This window comes from Larus michahellis, chromosome 2 (assembly GCF_964199755.1).
Source record: "Larus michahellis chromosome 2, bLarMic1.1, whole genome shotgun sequence".
NCBI classification, from domain to species: Eukaryota; Metazoa; Chordata; class Aves; order Charadriiformes; family Laridae; genus Larus; species Larus michahellis.
The window spans coordinates 32,764,636-32,787,465 of NC_133897.1; the positions used below are offsets into that span (position 1 = coordinate 32,764,636).

At 38.4% G+C, this 22,830-nt stretch overlaps 1 protein-coding gene across 2 annotated transcripts in view; it reads right to left on the reverse strand.

Moving 5' to 3' along the window:
* MEOX2 (mesenchyme homeobox 2) overlaps positions 1-13,285 on the reverse strand; it is a 67,005-nt gene extending 53,720 nt beyond the window's left edge. Inside the window, exon 1 of one of the 2 annotated variants that reach the window (XM_074574793.1) lies at positions 13,229-13,285. The gene's annotated coding sequence lies outside the window, so the exon portion shown is untranslated. Of the gene's footprint in view, positions 1-1,180; positions 1,563-13,228 lie in introns of those variants that run through there. The other variant, XM_074574794.1, reaches the window with a different exon arrangement.
* Positions 13,286-22,830: the final 9,545 nt, after the last annotated feature.

Consider the following 22,830-nt stretch of genomic DNA (forward strand, 5'->3'; position numbering starts at 1 on the left):
CACAAGTTTCCCTTTTTGCCCCCTGCCCCTGCAAAACGTGAACTCGCATAATTTTTATTCCCGGTATTTTCGTTTCCTTCGTTGTGGTCTTTAGTGGCTCAAGAGGGACAACCTAGAGAGCCTGGGCTTGGCATTTTTAATTTTTTTTAGCCGTGGGTGTAGTGGAATTAACAGTAGCCACGAAGGCGACTGTTAACTGGTTTAAATTAGGATAACGCATTTATTCATCACTGACCAAAGAGGTACCCACTGCGGAAACGTTTTGTTTCTTAGCCCTTCCTCCTCGCTCTACCTTCCTCCTCCTCCTCCCCCAAATCAAAATTAAAAAAAAAAAAAAAAAAAAAGGAAAACCATTGCGCTCCTGCAATTTAAGCCTAAATTCTTGGGTCCATGTGCGAAAGATAAAATGAATTTCAATTGCTATTGGAAAAAATCAGGAATTGTATGAGATTTGCAAGAGCTAGTTTCTTAAACGGAAATTGAGTCCTATTTTGTGGGAAATTAGTTTTGCAGACTTTCTAAAAAAAAAATCTAAAACTTTTGTTCAGCAGCTGCTCCACTTTTCCCTGCAGTTTCAGACTGAGCTGGAACCTGCAGCAGTCTTTCGACGGTAAGATTTTCCCCCCTTTTCTGACATCTAATGCTTTTTAAAAATTGTCTTTAGATTTAACTGTAACAACGCGGTCTTTAAAAAGAGAGTGGCGTCCAAAGCAGAAGTTGCTGCCTCTGTGCACTGTTCAAAACTTGATATTTCTTCAGAATAAAGGAAATATACAGTTACAACACTGATGAAATATTTTGTGCTTTTCATTGTGTTTATCGTTTCAATATGTGCTCTAATATTAAAAGAGAGGAGTACAAAGAAAAACTCAGTGGCTGAACCCCTCTTGGGTTTGCTGGGCTGCGAGCGCAGGGGTGGCGGTGTCCCTCAGAAACCAGGCGGTGCCACCAAGCCAGAGAGTCACCGGTGGCGGGCTGCGTGGCTCCCGCACCGGCCCCGCCGGCCCCGGCCCGTCTCCCCGCCGCCCGCCCCCGCAGCCCTCGGGCCGGGGGCGGGCGGCCCCAGGTGGGAATCCGGGGAGCGGCGGGGTGGCCCCCCCTCCCCCCCCCCCCCCCCCCGCCCCGCCGGCGGCCGCTTCCCCTCTCCGCACCGCTCCGCACCCTTCCGCGGCTCTCCAACCTGCTGCTGTCAGTCCGCCCGCCCCGGCCGCGGGGGTCAGGCGCCGTCAGGGGGGGCCGGGACGGGGACCGGGGACGGGGGACGTGGAGGGGGGGGCAGGAATGCCAGGACCCCTCCTGCAAGGGTCGCCGCCGCCGAAGCCCTGACACCGCCACAGCTGCGAAGGGGCCGGGGAAGTCCCCAAACCCAAGCCAGTGTAAAAAAAAAAAAAAAAAAAAAAAAGCCTTTTTTTTTTTAAAAAAAAATTCTAGGGGATGGGATGGCCGCACAGGATTTCTAGCACAGGATTAAAAAAAAAAAAAAAAAAGTGAAATAAGTGAAGCACAATGAAGAAAGTGAGAGGGTGCGAGGGGGAGGGAGAAAGATTAGGTTTCCAAGAGAAATAAGAGACGGAGCCAAATAGTGCTTTTTTTAGGGAGAGGTAGGAGAGGCTCCAAAAGGTGAAGAAGAAGAAAAAAAGGAGGAACGCAATAGCAAAGTCGTAATGGGACGGCAAAGTGTTTGCCATTAGCTTCATAATCAAATCTGAATATTCGGGACTGTGCTTCCTTGGACTCCTGAGTCCCCTAATAAGTACACAAGTCCTAGATCAAATGTTCTTATTACTTCTTTAATATGAGATTTTAAGCCCACAAGAACTGAAAACACAAATCTCTATAGAGCTTTTTGCTCTCATTTTAAACAATATAAGGAGAACGCAAATATAGGCAACTAATGTGGAGGCAAATAAACAACTTCAAACGCTTACTGAAACGATTAAAAAAGTTTCTGTGCAGAGTTATCAAATAACTATGGCTATACGATACCATCCTTCATAAAAATGTGTGACTTTTCAGTCAAAGAAAGCTTCAGTGCAAAGCTTCTCAGTGAAATAATTGCTGAAGAAAGTGTAAGCAGTTATTACCTCTCAATATTAATGATTGAATTCTTGTTCGTATTCTATCTTTTCAGAATGTGCGTTTGACCTACATGTGGTACAAAAGCATAACTTAAATCAATGCCAGCAAGTTTGCCCAAAGCTTACAACATCAAGTGAAAAAATAGAATGTTTTAAATATATGAAAACAGTAAACCATTTAACTCATAAAAACATCTGGAGCCAACGCAGTTTGGAACATCATTTATATTTTCGTGTATGGGCTAATATTTGCATTTGCTTTGTGTTTTTCGGGTTTGGTGGTGTTTTTTGTTTTGTTTTGTTTTTTTTTTAACTTACGATTTATGGGGAAAGAGATCATATAAAATTGACCTGAATGAACCAGTGTACAATTCCTCCTCTTCAGGACTTTTGTAGTCTGCTCAGTTTTTTACGTTGGAGGCTGAAAGCACCATCTTCCTGAATATTTATCAGAATGTAAGTAGGATTCTTGAACAGTTCTTTCTAGTGTGTGGTTTGCATATTTGCAATATTACAGTAAAATTAGACAGATAGTCATACTTGGGGACCACTGTTTCAGTGGTATAAATGGTTATAACTTTGTTGAAGTCAGCAAAAAGATGACAGTTTATGCCATTTAAGAATATTCTCCTTACTGTCAAAGAGAAAGCTTACAAATATGAATTCAGTTTATTTTAGCCAAAGATTTTATTGTACTCAAGAGCCTACCAAAGCAAGAGGACGAGGTTTTATTGTACTGTAATTATGATCAGTTCGTATTTTTCCATGGCAATTTGGTGAAGGCAGGCATCATTATTTAACCTTAGAGTCAATCCAGATTCACAACAGATGTATTTTTATTTTCAGTCTTTTCTTTTTTCCCTAAATTTTGCCTGTTTAACTCCCATAGAAGCAATATAATTCGTTTCTCTTGATACCTGTGCTGCAATGGAAATCTACAGATATAAGCAATAATAAAGCCTGGGGATTAGGCATCATTTCAGGGATGCCTGAATGCCTTAACTGAAAATCCTTGCGCAGAAAAAGAATGATTTGTTGACTGACTTGTCAAAATACTGAATCCCTGACTAGTTAAGAATGACGATAATCACATTTACCATTCAAAAACCTACAGTATACCAGTATCTTCACTATATTTTGCCATAAAAACATTTTTTGTGAGAAATTACACCACCACAATGCGTACCACATAACTTTAACATTACATTTCTGTGGTGTACTTCCATTTCACTCTTTTTAGCGTTTACATGTGCCACGGTTTAACACTTATCAGACACAATTTTTCCTTTAAAGACTACAACGTATCTATAAAAACTTTAAGCCTGAATCCATATTTTCAACTACTTCTCCCATATACATATGGATTCTGTTCTAATTTTCATGATCTCCAAGTATTACAAATTTTAAAGCTATGCCAGCAATTTAGTATATTACATAAAAGTTATGCTGAACTATGAGGCCCTCACCGAAAATGATTTACAAGTTTGCATTACATCATTAAAAGTTATTTGAATTGCCAGCCCGCTCTTACCAGTAAAACATCTTATGCTTCCTATTTAATTTAAATAAACCGATGAAATATTGAAATGGTTAATGTACTTGAGGCTTCACACCTGAATTATGATGTTTCAGGAATGCTTTTAGAGTTTAAGCTATGGGAAACTTGCATTCCACATTAGATACTCTAAAGCCCCAGAACAAGTCCTCTTCAAAACTTTGGTGGGTGTTTGTTTTAAATAGATCATTTATTTGCAAACTGAACTGTCTTGCACAATAGTATTTGTTTCCCAATCTGCATGTTATATTGCAATTTAACAATTGTTTCATTCTTTCTAGTATTATCTCCACTTCAGAACGCTGACCTAAAAAAGTTATCACAATCCTTGTAGGATACTTTAATAACATGTATCTTTAATTTGTGTTTAGAAATGTATTCAAAGTGCATGTGCAGGCAAGTCAATGATGCCTGAAAATATGTTTTCCATTTTGTTTTCTCCAGATCTTGACAGTTAGACAACTACACTCAGTCCATTCTCCTATTAAAATTACTAATCACAGGGAAAAAAAAAGGGCTTGTACTATTACCTATTATTCATTTTATTATTTGATACAATTTGCATTGTGGATTTGGATCTGTATATGTATTCAAAAGACATTTTACCAGAACCCCCATCAAAAATACAGACACGGTTGTGCACGGAAGAAAGGCGAAGTGTATTTTCGGCACTCTGTATTTTTAACACCGCTTACTTCTTACTGTGCTGCCCAGTTAACATTTTGCTGATTATACTTTAAGTATAAAAAATACAGATGATCCAAAAAAAATACAGATGATTCAAATCTTTGCGCATCAAATGTTTTACGCTCTGACTTACACCCGTTTACTGGGTAAATACGCAGTATGCTGACATTGCAAAGACCAAACTAGAGGAAAAAACCCTACCGTTACCTGAGATATTTATTGTCCCCTGGCTGATAATACCAGGCCCTTGCAGGACCAGGAGCAGGGGACATATTTCATAATTGTGCCTCCATCAGGGGATGTTAGGAGAGTGATAAGTCACTAATCTTCATCACCTCTTTTACACATTAATGAGTAAAATGCTTCTCCCTGTGTATTCCTAGTCATTTCTAATTTTCTCTGCTCTGGAGTGAGAAGGAGACACAGATGCATACATCAGGAATAAATAACTGCAAAATATCCAGGTTTTAATAGCTGCTAGGATTATGTCACTTACTTTGCAGGTGTGTTTGCTTATGATTTATAGCGTGATGAGCTCTAGACTTGGAGCAGAAACTCCTAACTAGCGAGTATTCAGAACAGAAAGAGATTCACTGACCTGAAGAGCTCAGACTCTATTCATTTCACCACTTTCACATGGGAGTACTCCTGTGTTTTTACAGAGTCCTGTTTGCGTTCATGGCAATTTGCTTGACTAAAAGCATTTGCAGGATTGGAACCTTAATTAATAATAGCTGTAGGAAACAAAGAGCTAAAAAATCGCATGTACTTTTCTTATGTATAGCTGGATCATGCTCCTCAAAGCCTAACATCGGATAATGCTAACAACAGATACTGGGTAGAAGAAATTAAATACAAAGTAACGATTGTTTGAAATAATCACTTTTGATTAAACTGGGATTTTTAGATGCAGATGTTATGGCTTGTGAAAGAATGATAAAAGAAAAAAAAAAAAGCAAGCAAGCTAGATTTCCCTAAAAAATAGATGCCCAGAAGAGCTTAATTTGGAGAGACTTCACCAAAAGACACAATTGTATCTGTCTCAAAGATTCTGATTCGGGAAACTATTTTAAGCTTGCTGGCGTCAACGACAATACTGATGTTAAAAAAAAATAGGCAAGTTCTTAACTATCTTGAAGAAAGGTCCAAGTGGCATATGTTAAAGTGACTGACACCTTCCAAAACCCCATTTATTTGCATAAGCTCATTTTTTTTGTTTCATTTCCCAAAACCAGAATGTAGCTTTATCGATGAGCTGTGAATATATTATACTACTTCTTGAAATGAACCTTTCCAAGATATTTGTATTTGTTATGCTTTATTAGGCGTCATACTTGTATGTCCTTTCATGTTATGCAGATAGGTCCCAGGGTGGGTTCAATAAACTGTTCTAGTTAGGGACTGTCTTTGAGGCACTTTCACACCATCTAAATATAAATATCAGACTTTGGCGTGCTGAATCACTCTCAGGAGCCACCTTCGTCTCTTCATTGATGCCTATCTATCTGATACAGTTCATCTGAATTACACGCCCACAATAGATGTGTGAAACCCATTTATTCCTACCCCCTCTTTTCCAAAAGGAAAGCACCTAGCACTGTGGGGTCAGTGAAGCTCAGCTGTACAGCAAAGAAGAGGTATATTATTTGGCATACTTTCCAGCTGACTGAGACACAAATGCAAACTACAACACGTGGGGACACTGTCTGGATTTGTGCAATTCCCTCATAGGCATTTTGTCCATGAACTTTACACATTTGTGTATGTGAGCTGTAGAACGTATCACTTAGGGATTTAGATTTTATTTAATAATCCAAGTATATTTCAATACAAGATGGTAAACTAAAAATATTTTCCATTTAACTGTTTCAAAACGCCATGTGCAAGAGAACACAAAAAAATGGAATTAACTCATAACATATGCAACTCTTATTTGTGCAAGAGCAGTATATGCCCCTAAATCCAGACTGCAGCATCTGGAGGCATAGCATGTCTCTAATGGAAGAGAAAGGCACAAGACATGTCAGCTTCTTGGCTATGTTACACTGAAAGCCGTGCCTTTTCCTTCATGATACCAAATACAACTCTGATTAAAACTAATAAACCAGAGACTGTCCAGGTAAACTGCCTTGGAAGCATTTCGGATTTTTCATCTCATTAGTTGTAGGCAGTGGGATTAAGCTGAGAAACATATTTACAATATAAAAAAAAATTCTTATCTAAAGCTCTTTCATTTAAAACAATCAAGTTTGAATAAAAACTAATGTCCCGTGGTACGAATCATGTGTTCGTAGTGCATCCAAACATACAAATTCCCATTTGTAGAAACAAGTTTTGCTGTCACCACGATACTTCTAGTGCCTCTTTCTTATTACTGTTTTTTACCTCTAGTAGTATTACAAATAATATATTCTTCATACACTTTTACTACTGTGGTCAGCTTGGTAGAGATGCTGAAAACGTTTCAGAGAAACAATTCATCCTTTAAATGTTTTACAACATGAACTGTCTTCAGCCTTGACCTTGAGAAGTGCTGAGTCTTTTCTTTTCCCCATTGACCTTGCAGGATCAACTTCATTGTTAGACTGTAACAGTAATTCAAAAAAGTGCAGCTAGACATAAACACTGTTCCTCGTGGTTCCAGAAAAAAACCCCACAACCTAAACACCGAAAATTGCATTTTGAAACAAAGATGTATGAAAGAAACCTGGTGGATGAAATATTTTACTAATGCTTTTCAAATTTTTATTGTACTAAAAACGTTAAATGATCTGCTGTAGAAGTTGAGACATCTAATTTTAAATTTTCTTTCATTCATTTTTATCAGTTAATCTCCTTTGTTACGTTCATAGTAAGCAAGAGAGAAAGTATGCCTGTCTATTGGAGTTAGTTGCAGAAAATACAAGTAGTAACTGAGAAACCGCATTGCTACAAAGATTTGCTTACTAAACTTCGAAAATCCTATCATGAATAGCATACTGGATGTATAAATACACATATGCATACACTAAAAGAGGGTGTTCAACCACGCAAAAATACGAGCATACCTCCAGGCTCAAACCCTTAATGTCCGATTAAAACAAATTAGGTTAGTGCCTGCTTTCTTTTAATAATAGGGTGAGTTCTTAGATGCATTACACAAAAATAGAAAGCCTCGCGTTAAAGCAAACGAAGGAGCAGAAAAAGCCCTTTGCACAGATTACCAGACAAAGCTCTGACTTCGCTTCCTAGCAGGGTAAAATGTTTGCGAATGTATCTAATCTAACACACCCTATAAAACTGTACAGTAGTCCCTGGTACAATAGTGAGCTGTATGGAAGAAAAGGTCACATCCCAGAGCAAAATTCCAAGATTTCAGCCTGTGATCCAAAACTGCCTGTTTCATTTCTAAATTGTGAAGCTGTGTACCCATTTAGGAGGGCAGGTAGGTAGTCTTCCCTTATACATGTACAGTAATTTCATTATGTATGACCCCCTACGGCTGTGGTAACGAGGCTTTTTTTAAAATGTACCTTGACTTGATGATGAGAATATTTTGCTCTAAAAAGAAGTCATATACTTAATGTCTAATATGGCAGGCATGGCGTGTATCCAGGGGTGCACGCAGTAAGTTTACCCTGTACAATTTGTAGTCAATCAGACTTTCCCAAATGAACTCCCATAAATATGAACATACATTGCTTGTTTGTTTTCTTCTTTTTCTTTTTTTTTTTTTTTTTAAGTTTCCTTTATTGGTATCATAATAGTATGACCCAAATATAAGGAAATAACCATATCGTATTAAACACAGGAATACGCTTTCACAGTCGTTTATTGTGCATAGCTAGTAAACATTTCCTGGCAAACAATTTAGAGAGTCCATAAATTCCATCCTAACGCTACTTCCGTAGCTCGATGCAATGCACCATACACGAGGGTATTAGCTCAGTCTCTCTCATCCGGAATGGGTGGATTGGAATTGAAAAATCCCCACCCCCCCATTATAGCACCATATGTCTCGAAAGTCTATCCTCTCTCAGGGCAAACGGCTCTTCTCAGATCCGCCTGATGGATCACGACTTAAACCCTGCTGTCCCTCGCTATTTAATCTAACAGCATTTCTGAAGTAGCTATCAGGAGAGCACACCGAGCCAAGCATCCCTCTGGCGTTAGTGGCAGTTCCCCATGCAGAGAGTATCAGGGATATGGAATAGCAGAGGGAAAATCTACCACACCATGCCAATTTCTATGGAAAACTTGATCCTCAAGCTAAGGGTAGGGAAAAGAAGAAAGCCTCTCACTCCAGAAAATTGAGCAGTGCTCATGATTTCCCGGTTCCTCATGTAGCCAGTTAACCAGTGTTAGTAGACCAGCTTTGCAGCGTCTTCAGAGGTACTGAGTCTGTAAGAATTTCAAACAATTTTCTCTAGGTATCTTACTGAGGAGTTTATAGATTGAAGGATTATTAGGGGAACAGTTTACCCATAAAGATTTTTGGTGGATTAGATTTCTGCTCAACCTTTTTCAGTTCTCTTTCTCTGTATGCGTCAATTTATAATGGAAAAAGAAAGAAATCCTTTAAATGACACTCAAACGATGTGATGTTTGAAAGAATTTGTGTGAGATGTGTAAGGTAAAGTTCATACCGCTAGTAGAAGAGACTAAGCTGACATATTTCCACCAGTTTTTGTCCTTATTATAGGTATACATTAATATCATTCCTGTTACAGGTATTATTTCCAGATTATTTTGGATTGAAAACAAAGAGTTAGCAAAAATCTGGACTCCTTCCAAGTTTCCAAAGACCAGCTCAAAAGCTCAAAGGGGTTCAGTCACCATGTCAATGTTCTGCTTTACGATCTTTAATTTTACAGGATATAATATTAAAACCTCTCCCCTGTACCCCTTGAATCGGAATCTGAGGAAGGGTTCTGTGATAACAAAAACGACTAAGGGCAGAAAGGTTTTATTTCACTGGTCGTGGAAGTCTTTTTGTTTTTTAACTCCTTGCTTTTAAAATCCTCTTTCATTTATTTAGATCAAATGGAACCACTATTAAAAAAATAGTCCTCTTCTTAGTTACCAGCTGCATTATATATACTTGGTAATCCATGTATATTATCATAATTTTTCATCAAATGTGGTCTCCTTTGGAAAATATTTACATGAAAATTATTACGTGAACAACCAAAGGCTTTGGAGTAAAAAGTATGATGGGTTATTGCACCTTTTGAAAGTAATTTACATGACCAAGAAAGTTTTAAATTTTTTTCTGGTGTTCTTTGCCCACTGCTCGACAGCAGACCTTGCACGAGCATCCCTCATTTTCTGGCTACTCATCTTTACAGCCTCCCTGTACTTCCTCCCAGTACCTCTAAGGCACCGAGTTCAGCCATGAGTCCTTCAGCGGTGCTCTGAAGAGAAGTAGTTTGTGGTCTGCAATTTGCTCAACTTATTGTCTGATGATAAAGCCCCTAATTCCTTTCCTGGACCAGGACCTCCGCCAGCTTCCTTTCATTGTGCACATGGGCAAACAGAGCAAGAAGAAAGATAACGCACCGCTTGTTCAGCACAACTCCAGCAATCATTTTCTCTTTTATGTTTCCAGTGAATCTGATTGCTGGCAAAAGCTGCCAGAAAAAGACAAGTCTGATCAGAAAGAGCACAAGCAGAGAAAGTGCAGTTTCCCAGATACGGAGCCTCAAGGACTATTTTGTACTGGTGATAGGGTGTATTAGTCACTGGGCCCGGTCAACCTTGGCCTCTCACAAGCCAAACAAGTGTTCCTGCTCGTATGAACATCCCCTAATAATCATTTTGCTGTGCATACTTGCCTGATTGGCACAATGCACCATTTTCTCATATTTATCATTATGCTCCTGCATGGTTATATGGATTTTTTTTCCTGACTCTCCTCATGGTACGGAATACCAATAACAAATTCAATTCATGTGTTTTATGTACATTAAATAGTAGGAAATACATCTGTGTAGAAAATGTAGCTAGTTCCTGTGCTCGCAGAGTCTCTCTGGATTTATTGTATTGAAGCCAAATCTATTGTTAATCCACTTAATACTGATTGTATTCTCCAAATATGTTTGGTGTTTCCTTTCCGAACTGTCATATATGTAAAGCAGGATTATACATTCATAAGGTACTGGCATAAAATTCTTAAAACAGGTAACACGTTGTGCTCTTGCTGATAAAATACTTAGAACATCACTATTTAATTTTAGATGGAGACCGGTGGAATGATCAGTAATATTTTAATAGAATCTCTATGGAGATCTTTGCCCTTTTGCATCAGGTGCTGCGGACCAAATGAGAGATCATTTCATCTAAATAGGAAAGATAAAGGGTAAAAGAAGTGAAACCAGATCATTATAAGGCAACTATACCTAAAATTAGAAACGTACACCGCAGATACCCAGCTCAGGTCTGTCGTTAAGAATAGTTTGCTTGCAACACAAATAGAAATGCAGTATTCCTCTTTAAAAATGTTTCTAGGGAATCATGTAGTAAGAATCAGGAGATACATTCCCTGAAAGCATTCTTATTTAATACCATTTCTTAATAGGTTTCACCCTCTTAAAGAATGGGATTAGATCTAGGTGAGGTAATTGGGAGTTATGGTCCAGTTAGTGAACTTTACCATGAAGCTAGTGGCAAGTTAAATCATTATAACGTGGAACAGTGTTTTGTGAAGAAAACTGCTGGAAGTCTAACAGTTTGAGTGCTACTGACTTCAAAGAGGCTGGAATTTCAGACACGATTTCCAGAATTTTATAATTTGTTTTAATTGTAGCTGCGTTTTCGGTCTGTTATGTATTTCTGCTTAAAGCATTGAAGTGAGCAATCTGCATATGATACTGTAAATAAACAGAGGCCACGAAAGAACAGTGAATCCAGGTTCACACTTTACTCCTACCAAAAAAACCCAAACGGCTTCTGTGCTTTAAATCTTTCACACCTCTCAGTAACTGTGTCAATATTTTTAAAACCATACTCTATTATGAAGCAATAATTCAAATTGTAGTTATATCAGACTGACATTTTATATCTCACTTTTTATGCCTCGTTTGCAAGATTCTCATTGCTGTCACATTTAAATAATAATTTTAAAAGTCTATATTTCTTCCATACAGGTCATGAAATATCTTAACATGGAAAAAATGCTTACAGGGTATGGAATAATATTAACAGGAGCTGGAAACCGTAGAGTGTCCATAATAAACTGTCAGCTACATTAAACAAATAAAAAATGACAATTTTCCTAACTGCATCCAAGAGAGGAATTCTCTACTAGACTTCAGTATGACAGAGGAATCAGAGAATTAAAAATTAATTGCTTATATGTACATAGCTGCAACTTGATTATATTCGTTATGAACAAATGAATTAAAATCCAATATTTATATTTGGTAATATAAGCCAGCCAGCTTCTATAAAGTTGACGGTGAGTGGGAATCAGTAATTTGGAGAAAGAATTAAAGGAAAAAATTGACTGTCAACTTCAATCTGCTAAAAAGCACTGTAAAGGACATCTCAAAAAAGCCTCAATCAAGGAAAAACCTCCTACACATTTGCTGAAAATAATAAAATGATTTCATATGTGAAGGCAGCTACTAAAAAAAAACAAAACAGAAGGGAGGAGCAGGGGAAAATGTAGGGGAAAAATAATGTAAATTAGAAGCTAGTAATTATAGGGCATTGATAAAGAAAGCCGAAGGTCACAAAAAGGAAACAGAGATAAGGACAATATGAAGATATTTTGAAATTATATTATGAACAAAAAATCCTGACAATTGCCTTGCTCCATTATTAAATGGAAATTACTAGGATTTTTTTGTAATAACATTTAAAAAAAAGGCATTCTCAAATACTTTTACTCTGCATTTTGGGAAAAAGTCAAATGATGTATTCATATCAGATGATTACGATGAAGCTCTATTTCAGTAGTAGCGCAGGAGAACGTTAAATAGCAGCTAATAAAACTAGACATTTTTAAAATCAGTAGACCTGAATAATTTGCATGAAGGTATTTTAATAGATTTGGCAGAGAAGTTGTCTGCACGGTTAGTGAGGATTTTTAGTACGTCTTGGAGAACTAGGGAGGTTCAAGAGAACTATGCAAAAATTTTTGTGAATAGTTAAAAAGAATAAATGTGATGACCTAAATGTCTATAGGCATTTCAACCTCACACTGATCTCAAACAAAATTAGGAATGGCTTCTAGGAATATTAGTTCATTTTAATCAAAGCAGTGAGGACAGAAGTTTATGGAAAGTTATCTTGCCAAAGCTAACTAGATATTGTTTAATAAGAGTATATATTTGGTAGGATAAAGGTAATTTTAGTAGTATTAAATATGCAGAGGAATATTAGAAAGTCTTTTAGTTGTTAATCATAATATTTTGATGAAGAAAAAATTTATTAAAATCAATATTGTACCTATTAAATAGAGTCAAATCTCAGTCCCAAGCATGTAGTAAACGGGGAAAAATAATCCATGGTGTTTATTTTAACGGTGACCCACAAACGCATGGCCCTATGATATTTTTTTTCTATCTGTGACTCTTTTATCAATGATAAGAAAACATATTTAGAAAGTTTGCACTTGAAACGATTGGAAGATTAGTAAATAAAGAGCCAGCCAAGTCACTGTGGAACCCAGATTGCTCAGGAAACTGGCCACAGTTAAACAAACTGCAAATTTCAGTCCGAACAAACATAAGACATTGCTCTAATAACAAAGACTGGATGTCATTGCTACAAGGTAGGGACCCTGCCTGCAGACTGAAGTCAGTCTGAAAAAGCCTGTAGAGCAGATAAATCAGCTGGGAAGAGCTGTAAGTACAAGAGGGTAGACATGAATCTGATACAACCCATGGGCACATCACCAGAGAAATATACAATATGGTCGTGTTACCTCTGTCCTTGGCACGGATGCAACCAGTTCTGGAAATAGTGTCCACAATTCAAGAGAGATTGCTGAAAAATTGGAAAAGGTTCAGAGGAAAGCAATGAGAATGATGAAAGGATTGGAAAACATTCCTTGTAATGAAAGACTCAAGGAGCTCAATCTATTTAGGTTATCACAGAGACGTTTAAAAGGCTACTTGATCACAGCTTATAAATAACTATGTGAGAAACAGAAATTTGATAACACTAGAGTTTCCAGTCCGGTGACAAAGGTATAACAGAAGCCAGTGGTAAGAAGATGTAGTTGGAGAAACACACTGGAAGGTTTAAATCAAGATCGAATGCTTTTCTCCATTAAAATCACACGCACACACACACAAAAAAAGAGTAATTCAGAAAAGTTCTGGTGCCCCTTACACAGAGGGGTAGACTGAATAGATGACCATAATAGCCTTTTAGTTTTATAGGCCATGAATCTACAACTTCAATTGCAGGCTTCTCTGCTCCGTATTTTCTTACGCCATCACTGGGCCGATCCAACCAGTGGCAAGTTAATCGGAACCAGGTGGAGACTGTTTTTTGCAGCACAAGGAAGCTTCCCCTGAAGCTACATTGGATAAGATCAGGATTTGACTGGACCGAAGGAATTAATACAGTATGAAGAGCATGTGTCTATCATAGTGACACCTATCATTTCTAATTATTGCAAAATATATTGATATTTGAGTGAATACAAAGCACTGTCTGGAGGGGGGAAATATTTTATGGCAAAGTGATTTCAACCCCCCCACACACACACCTTATCGGCTCCAGAGAAATAAAAGGAAATAGAAAATTACAGACAAACACACAGAGCACTGTGTAAGTGAGACAAGAGTACAGGAGAGCGAGCCAACCTATTTTGCCTGATTTTTGTGCTCTTGAGAATAGCGTAGGTCCAAAAACCTTCCTTCAACCGCAGAAGTTTCTGAATTAACATTCTCGTTAGGAGAGGCTGCAGGAGGAGGTGGAGCAACAAAGGGAAGAGAAATGCTAACGGAAAAAACACATATAAACAACATACCATATGTAGGACACTCACCATATGCCAGCCTCACTTTTTTCCTCTCTCTCTAATGTGGTCCAATAATTCCAGTCATCTAGAGGGTTATTCACACTGTCTACTTCAGGCATCTGATTTAGGTGCTTTGAATTGCAGCTGCCCCCTCCTCCCCAGCCCCCCGGCACCTCTGTCCCTCTGCCAGCTACGCAGGGAACTACAAACACCTAGGTTTAGTTCTTAAAACTGTGCCTAAGTTAGATATCTAAGTTAGCCTAAAGCTGTTGTATAAATACCACTCTTTCCTATTAAATTTTTTTTTTAAAAAATCATTGCCATGGAAAAAATTAGTTGTTTAAATTACAGGGATATAAAAGTGCAGGAAAGTTTACAAATTCAAGGCCAGCTCCTTAGCTGGTACAGTTCATATACTGGCATTCAAATAAATAGACCGATTCCCATTTGCCCTGGCAAAAGCGTAGCCTTCAAGTTGGTTTTACAAACCAAGTCGGCCACCTGATTCTGCTGGGTAAAGCACATACGTTTTCATAAAATACAGAAAATAACATTTTACAGCATAAGTCCATTAAGGAAAAAACCTCAGAGGGAAAAAAAAAAACAAAAAAAGTTGTGTAGGAAATGGCAGCTACTGCAGTCTGCAGAAAGCACTTCTCTTATAAAAGCAGAGAAAAAGTGATGAGAGATCAGCATCAGGCTCAATAACGATTGAAAATAATGTCTTTTTCTGAGGAAGTCTCTTACTCCCCTTCCTAAATAAATTTTCGTTTTATTTCCAAAATGTTCTAAACCCTTTGCTGCCTCGTATTAGCTAATAGCTTTACTATATACTTCACTTTTATCGTGTGGTACCGCAGCATGCCGAAGGAAGCAAAGCGTGCAGGTCTCAGCTCAGTACAAAGCTAGACGTTTCACAACAGCAGAAAAGCAACTTTGCATAAATATTGTTGAAAGACAGTGAAGAGAGAAGAGGAAATTCTGCATCTCTAATGCAAGGTCTTTAATGCTAATATATATCAAAATGCTCTGTATACTCCTGGAACCCTTCTGTTAAAATGTCTCTAACTCTAGGGACACATTGTATGAGGCAGTTATGCACCATTTAAATGTGAAAAATGCACACTTTACTTGGAAAAAGATGTGTGATGTGAAGTGTTTTTAAGAATAATTGAATGATTTTGTGATTCATTAAATGCTTTTTCCTCGGCAAGCAAGTAATGGCTTTTCCACTAAGCACCCAAGGGGTGAAAAGTCAAACAGTTAGGAGGAGTAAAGCGTCCTTAGGAAGAGGATCATTTACAGTGCTTTTTGTTTTATTCCTTATCTCTTTTTTGTTCCAAGAGGAACAGAACAAAGAGGGAGGGGGGAAAAAAGTGAGTAACTGCATGTAGGAAATTAAAAAGATTGAATGTTGGGGACAAAAAGATATGTGGCAGTTGTCTGTTCTTTGGTCTAAGAGGAAATAGAGAAAAATTGTGGCACCTAAGGTTTATTGAATATGGCTTCACATACATATCCCTGCTGAGACCATGGGATCAGTTCTTTTATGGGACAGAAAAAAAAAGAGCTGTTTTCATATACCCAATATATCTTTAAGCCAAAGTGTAAATCTTCAGTTTCTTTCCCTTTCTTTTTTTTTTTTTTTTCCTTTAAAAAAAAAATAATCTAGGGAAACAATACACACCTTGACTCCTGCAAAAAAGATCTCTGGCAAAATCACAAGACGCCTGCTTAAGTAATACCCAAAAGGTAACTCCATGCATTCCACTGGCCAGAAATAATTCACAGCACGATGAATCCACAAGAAAGTCAATAGCATATTATAACGCTCTTAGGGGAGCTGTAGCTGTAAGAGCAATGTGAGGCAATGCCTTAGCATGAGCTATCACTTTATATATGTGCTGTATACATGACCATGAATTATATTACAACATTTGACACGCTATGGCTTTTGATCTGCTGTGACTTATGACCTCTGTCCTATTGTGACCTTTATGCCGAAACCTGTAGAGAATAGTTCAAACAATAGAATATACATGATAGATGATACTAAGATAGGATAAAAGTGTATAAGGAATATAAACACTCATGCTCAGGGCAATAGCTAGCCAAAAACTGCCAAAGATGAGGAAGATATTTTCCTGGGAGATGATATTATGAATTTTCTTGCACCTTCCTCTGAGGCATCTGGAGCCTAGGATATTAGCCTAGATAGACCACTGGTCTGATTACGTATGGAAGTTCTAATATATCTGTGAGCATTTGCTAGTGAGGAAAAATATAGCTTATACGGTTAATAGAAAGTTCTACATAAGACAGGAAGGAATCTTTGACCAGTGATAAAATCCTTGTGAGCTTTCAGCTGAAAAGCCAGTTGAACTTTGTGTAGATTCTGTTTCCACCCAGACCAACTGTGATTTCCAGCTGATTTCAGTGGGAGCAGAAGGAAAACTGCAAAGACTCCACATACGTGGAAGCACTCAGACCCCACAAGCCCCTATATTTTTATTTTTAATAAAAAAGATATAATAATCCCTGTAGATCTGGGGTCTCATGAGATTTTCCAGATAGCCAGGGTTGGCACTTACAGGAGTGCCCTCCACAGGAAGGAGAATTTGAAGACAGTCTTTTACAGCTCATCTTTATCAGCCTCTGCTGCTGCTGCTCTATTTTTCAACAGCTCCTATTTGGTTAGTCTGTTCCAGCAGCTTCCAGCTGCAATCTTGGACTCCAAAGGCTGGCTTCCTGATCATCAGCTACCTGGCTCCACAGAACAGTCCAGGGACCAGGCATTCAAATACAATTAAATTGCTCTCCAAAAGAAAGCTGGAGAGCACGAAGTAGTGTTGGCATGCTGCAGAAAAGCAGGAAGACAAAGAATCAACTGACAGTCTATATAGCATGAGACTGGAGTCTTTGGCTAAAATGTGGAATTATACTGCATCTTGGAAAAATGTATGGACAAAAAAAGCAGCCATGGAATGAAGGTATCCATAAAGCCTTGGCTGGAAAAGTTTTCAGCATTTTTCAACAGCTGGATATAGACACATTCATAAAACTTTGATCATAAATCATATTTTTAATATTATTTTCATAACCTTAAGACCTATATTTTCATAAAACATAAAAGCTATAGCTTTTCTGTACCAAGTGTAAACGCCAATTCATTTAATTAAGCTGATCTAAAAACAAACAAACAGAAAACCGTTTCTTGGATAGAGTTTTGCTAAAACGAAATTTATTTTAGCACAGCCCTCATTGATTAGTTAAAGCAAAAGAAGCCACTGAAACTGTAGCCAGGCTTCGTATACCAGGATTTATATTTGTTTGAAAGAAATCTATTGAAAAATCAAGGACATTTATGCTGATATGACTAGGTCCTATCACCCCGGTTAGCCCAGTTCTCAGCCCTGCGGGAGCTCTGCTCTTGCAGGGCTCCATGGAAAGGGTGGAGACCCTCGAGTTCAACAGGCAAAGTCTTGACAGGCAGCTGCCACCTGCGTCCCTGCCCACGCGACGGGCTGTGGATGGGGAGGTCGTTCTGGAGAAGTACAAGGAATTTACACGGCAGAAAAAGTGGCGTAGGACAGAAAGCTAATGTATTAAGCAAGGCCTAGAGATTGGCAAAATGCCCTTTCTGGTGGAAAACGTACACATGCGCAAGCTATTAGTACTATCTCCTTCATACCACAAAACACACGATGCCCAGCTCAAACAAGCCTCAGGTGGTACCTGCCATCTACAAATGCCCTCATACACAGGTATTCCTGATGTGCTGCTCTTGATATGTTGGGGGTGTGATGTGAAATGGTGCTTGGAACTGAGACGTTGCAAATGACAAGTTGGATGGACCAGCTTTTGCTGTCGTCCTCTCACGATAACTGTGGTTATGGGGGATGGATACAAAGCTTGCCAGCTTCCTCTGTCTTAAAACTAGTGAAAGCAATATTACGGAAATTAGACAAACTGTAAATAAAGCTCATTTGGGAATTTATTAATTTTTTCCTGAAATATTTCTGTTCTCAGAAGTAGAACTAGATATTGTTTGGCTGGCTAAGTAATACAGCAGGCATTAGTGGTGAAAAGATTAGGCATCCTGAACTGAGATTCACCTCATGTAACTTAAGACACTTGTAGCCTAAATGACAATATGCAAACTTACAGTTGGAAGAGCAGATACTTTCAAGCAGAAATCATCTGACTTACTGCAGATACCAACTTTATATAAGATTGAGCCACTCCCCAGGCTCCGCGGACTCAAACTCCAGACAGCTCTTGGTAGCAGAAGGAAAGGTCAGTTAGGAGGCCAGTTCTCTCCACTGCTTTTGAGGAATACTGCTGCCACCAGCGTCCCCAGAAAGACAACCCTTCTCCCACTGTTACACTTCAATAAAACAAATCTATAAATATGTGGATTGTCATTACGTCCTATCGATAATCTAGCGAAGGGATTGAACTGTACTATTATCTAAATACATGAAAAAGCACATGGGTTGTAAAGTAATGGACTGTCAGCAGTACATGCCAATCTATTTAGCATGAATCGAGACAGAGATGCATTACAGAGAGAAAGCTGACACCGGTGGAGTTTCTATTCCCCCTATGACACTGAGCACGAACCTTGCCTCCAGACCCTTTGTCTTCACACTTCTCTGACATTCTTCCTTTCCCTGTGTTCCTTTTGTCTCTCCGCTTGTCAAACTGTTCCTCAGACACCTGGGCTTTTTCGATAGGTTTCCTACCCAGTGCTTTGGAACTATGCATTTTTGATCTCACAGATGTATGAACTGAGACATCGTATTGAGTTTAAAGGAGAAAAAAAAAAGTCAAAACTTAGTATATATTCAGAGCAGAATCAAATGTTATAATCTGTTTCCTGGAAAGTAGTTACACTGTGCAAATAGCAATTTTACTTTTTTAAAGACAAACCAGAAAAAAAAAACCTGGAAAACATAATTTATTCTAGTCAAATAAAAATGCATTTTTTTTAGTTTTCTCTTGCCCAATGCGATGCAACGTACACAGCATTCCATTGAAGCAAAATAGTTTATTTTCATGGATATGTAAAAAAAAGCTGAAGAAACAAGGGGTATGATTCACTACTTTTACACAGAATCAGGGCTGCCATTTATTCCAGGTGAGAAGTGTGTTCGATTCCATTTTCATCATGTCAACAGGAGTTAAACCTGTATTAGCCCTCTTCAATGTCTCTTCTTAAAAATGTCTTTGTACTGATGAACAAGCGGCAGCTAATGTGATACCAAATACCTAGAAATAACAGATCTGTGAAAGTGCTGGTCAATAACTGATTTCGTAGCAGGAAAATGAGTTAAAGCTATAATAAATAGCAAAACTGGTAGATATATAAACTTAAATGACATAGGGAATTCCTTAAAAAATATAAGGAAAAAGATAAAACTTACTTGTTTTTTGACAAGGTTTTTCACTAAAACCTCTTAAAAAACCTAAACAGCCGTGTGATAAAAGAGAAGGTCTTCATATCTTAATTTGTTAAAGGAACAAGACAGAATTAAATGGTTAATATTCAAATTAGAAGGAGGTTCTAGAACAAAGCAGCAGTAGGATAGACGTCTATGGATTCATGAGTGGTGTGAAAAGGGTAAAAAAGGAATGACTTTTTCTCTTCTAGTTTAGGAACTAGTGGGAATGAAATGAAGATAGCACGTACCAGCTCCAAAATGATCAGAGAAAGGTAGTTCTTCATACAAATGGAACAACAGAAGTCGTGGGTGCTACTAGTTTGCCAAGGTCACCAGCTAAACTCATGGTAATAGCCAGTGACTATTAAGCATGAGACAACACTTTGGGTGAAAGGGTTCCTGAGCCACAAACTGCTGGAGATGGAGTAATTTGCAGAAATATAAAATATTTGCTTGTTGGTTTGTTGTTTTTTTCCTTCACTTTAACTTCTATCTGTTGCTGTCCATTTTCATGTGTCCTGTTGTGTCGTGTGTCCCTGACCTGCAGAATCTCTGGTAGGATCCAGTATCGTTTCTCCCAGGGCAGTGCCTAGTGTCAGGAGTTTTCCTACTCTCTCTGGTTGACGCTGCCGCACTTAGTACAGAACACAGACTGCAGGAAACTTGACTAAAGATGTAACACCAAGGTTAAAAAAGAAAAGAGAGTAATAAAGAGTTAAGGTGGGTTTGGTTTCCTCTTCTCTGTGCAAGATGATGAATGGAAGGTTCCTGACTGACTCTTTATATATGTCCAAAGTGTCCATAACAGCACACCACTATCTGCAGGCAATTATTGTCTGTATAGACACAGACAGACCAGGGCTGGCATGTTTGGATCCAGAAGAGTAATTAGCTCAGGAATATTGCAGGCGAGCACTGATATATTACTTGTATGGCCACTTCAAATCCAGAAGCAGTGTTAGCTGGTTTCCATAATGTTGCACCCCCAGGGCCACTCAGACCCAACTCAGACGTCTCAGAGACATATTTCTGTTATGGAGAGTACTCATAAACTATAGCAAAAAAGTATATATATATACTGAGTCTAGTCCACACTAAGTATAGCTGACACTGAAGTGGATATAACAGTGCTGTAAGACTGAAGGCCTCGTAAGGCTCACCTTCCAAACACCCTGACACTGCACACAGCAAATAATACCCCAGGGCTGGTGCGGCACCCCAGTGTAATGAACCCCGCAGTGGTGCAGCGCACTGGAGAGCACCAGCTCTGCAGGATGAACTTCAGTCACAGGCTTTATTACTGTGGCTTGGAGCTGGTCAAGCTGGGTTTGGGCTGTCTTCACAGCTGTCCACTTGATCTTGGCCATAACATGATTCTCAGTGCCGACTTATGTAGGTTTGTGAATAATTTTGAATATTCCAGCCCTTTTAATTACAGATTATAGGAAGCTGTTGATTTAGACTTCTCATTTTTCCTGGTCTCATTTATCTTTGAATGCTGATAATCCAAAACTTGTTACAACACTTCAGAAGCAATTTTATATGCAGAACACATAAAGGACAAACTCCTTTTCATATAGGTATTTCTAAGAGCAGTTGAGAAATGATTGTATTTTTTAAAATTTTTAAAAAAACAGTTCCATTTGTTTGACCAGCATAACTGCTCTGAAGCTCACATTGTGGGCAAAGAGCAGAGTGCCACAAGCGCCACATTTTATGCTATGTAAATGGAGGAAGTGGAAGTGATGAATTAAGTGAGAAGCTTTTGTTATGATTCTTTTAGGTTTTAAGAGTAAAAAATTGAGAATGGATCTCCTTGGAGAGGAAGGAGAGAGAATGGTACATCTAAAGGACGCAATCTATCATCCTAAACATTGGTAAGTGACATTTCCTTAGGCAGCTGACGGCTAAATATGTCTGGTTTTTTCAGCTTGTACTGGTAAAAGAAAGAAGGAGTCTTATGCATTCATTTTCAAAAAGGATGTATCCACAATCGAATGAGCATAATTTGGTACACAAACTACTGGTAGAATTGTATTTAGCATACTTAGCTACATAGCATTTTCCTGTGTGGATATTTAGGGAGGAAAGGAATTTGTTTGTTTTCATGTGTGTTTTTTATGGTTTTTATTTAAGATGCCTGTGATGTGTTAGAAAGCATCATGTGCATAGAGGAACTGCAGCCCTTCCTGTAAATTCAACAAACTGGTATTTGCTGAAAGCAACCTCTGAATGATTTACCTTTTTCACAAAGAAAGGTGAAGAGTAGGAGAGGGGTGGGAAAAAAACAGATTTTTTAAATTATATTAACACTCACTACCTGCAAAAGCATTTGTAGAGAGTTACACAAATCTCTTGTGGGCATTTCAACATAAGTCCAATACAGAAATACACCAGAAAGGAATGACTAGTTGATTGGGCTACAGGCCAACCTCAGCTACAACTGTATGGTATCATAAAACACCTTGGCCCCTTCCACAACAAGAAATAATCAAGTCTCCATGATACTGTATTCCTGAGCAATGTGGTTTTTCCAGATAATTTTCATTTTCTGAGTCACTGTTAATTTTGTTTAGGCCCTTGTACAGTTCACATTCCTGTTACAAATGGCAACACCTTAAGAAAGTATGGAGATGGTCAGAAAGCAATAGAAAAAGAATGCTAAAAGCAATTACTTCCTCCAAAAGACACCCGCAGTTGCTTGGGTGTTTTAAAAATATCACAAGTTAGATCCAACCAGGAGGCTCAAGGAGCCAACCAACATTCTCTCCTTGGTTTCCTCTCCAGCGTGGAGCCAGAAGATCCCCAGACAAGCCCCGCCAGCAGCTTGCACCACTGCTCCACTCTGTCCTCTTCAAGACTCTGTCCAACTGGGAATGAATATAGTGTCTTGTTACTAAAGTTATAGCTTTAAGACTCACCACCATTGACAAGTCAATAAAAATCCCTCCCTATGACTTACTCTAACCACAAGAAAAAAAGACCTATATATTACTATATAAAGTTGTTCCAGCAATTATTTTAATTAAGTGATTAAGAATGGGCACAGTATTGTCTTCCGTATGTTATTAGAATGCACAGTAGTAGTCCAACGCTTACAAAGATTTACAT